Source organism: Octopus bimaculoides, chromosome 8 (genome assembly GCF_001194135.2).
Source record: "Octopus bimaculoides isolate UCB-OBI-ISO-001 chromosome 8, ASM119413v2, whole genome shotgun sequence".
NCBI classification, from domain to species: Eukaryota; Metazoa; Mollusca; class Cephalopoda; order Octopoda; family Octopodidae; genus Octopus; species Octopus bimaculoides.
Genome location: NC_068988.1, coordinates 89338424 through 89339524, shown reverse-complemented (window position 1 = coordinate 89339524; position 1101 = coordinate 89338424).

Here is a 1101-nt window from a genome sequence, read left to right as displayed (position 1 = left end):
AAGTTTCAAAACGCCACTATATTAGATAAATGTTAATTTTAATTTTCTGAGAGTTATTTTACATGTTTCGGTTTTTCTTGAAAAAATGAACCTTATCAAAAATATATATTTTTAAAAGTAAAATGAAAGAAAAGTTCATAATTATCTCTTATTAGTTTCAACAGAGTCCACGTAGAAGCGTTTTATGTGTGGGAACATAACGCACAAGACAGCCTTTATGTTCCCTAATATAAGACGCTTCCACGTGGACTGTGTTGAAACTAGTAAAAGATAATTATGAACTCTTCTTTCATTTTGCTTTTAAAAATATATTGTTTTGATAAGGTTCATTTTTTCAAGAAGAAATGAAACATGTAAAATAGCTCTGAGAAAATTAAATTTAAAATTTATCTGATATAGTGGCGATTTCAAACTTCTTTTTTATATATATAAAGAAAACGGATGAAGGTCAAATATCATTAACTGATAAATATTACACTTGCCATGAGAAATATTTAGTAAAAATTCCTCCATTTTTAATTACCTTCTATTAGCATATAATAAACTTTAAAATAAACTGAAGCCAATAAAGTATTTTATATTAAAACAGCAAACACAGAAAGAGGGAGATAATTTTTCCATAACCATTCTTATATACTAAAAAAGAATTTAAAAATATAGAAGGTACCTCTTTGTTAATGACCCTCTTTGTTACGGATACACATATGTTTCGTTCGTTAGAAACGTCTATAAAACAAGCTAAAGTTGTTTATATAATATAAGCTTAAAATATTTCCAAAATTAGCCAAAAACATTGGAACACTTGCAAAGCAACAACTGGTATTCTACTGTGGAAACATACCAATGTGTTCTATATATGGAAAAGTCCTATCAAAGAATTAGCGGGAAAGCAGTAGGTGGTAGTAAAATAATATAGAAAGGACTAGAAGTAAAGGAGAAAAACACATCAAATAGACACATATGTCAATGTATCCACAGATTTAAAATGGGATCGACGTCATTCTCGCGACGCAAGCTTTATCCATATTGTTATTTTTATGTATTAATATATTTACACCCAACCACCGACCAACACACACACACACACATACATTATATATA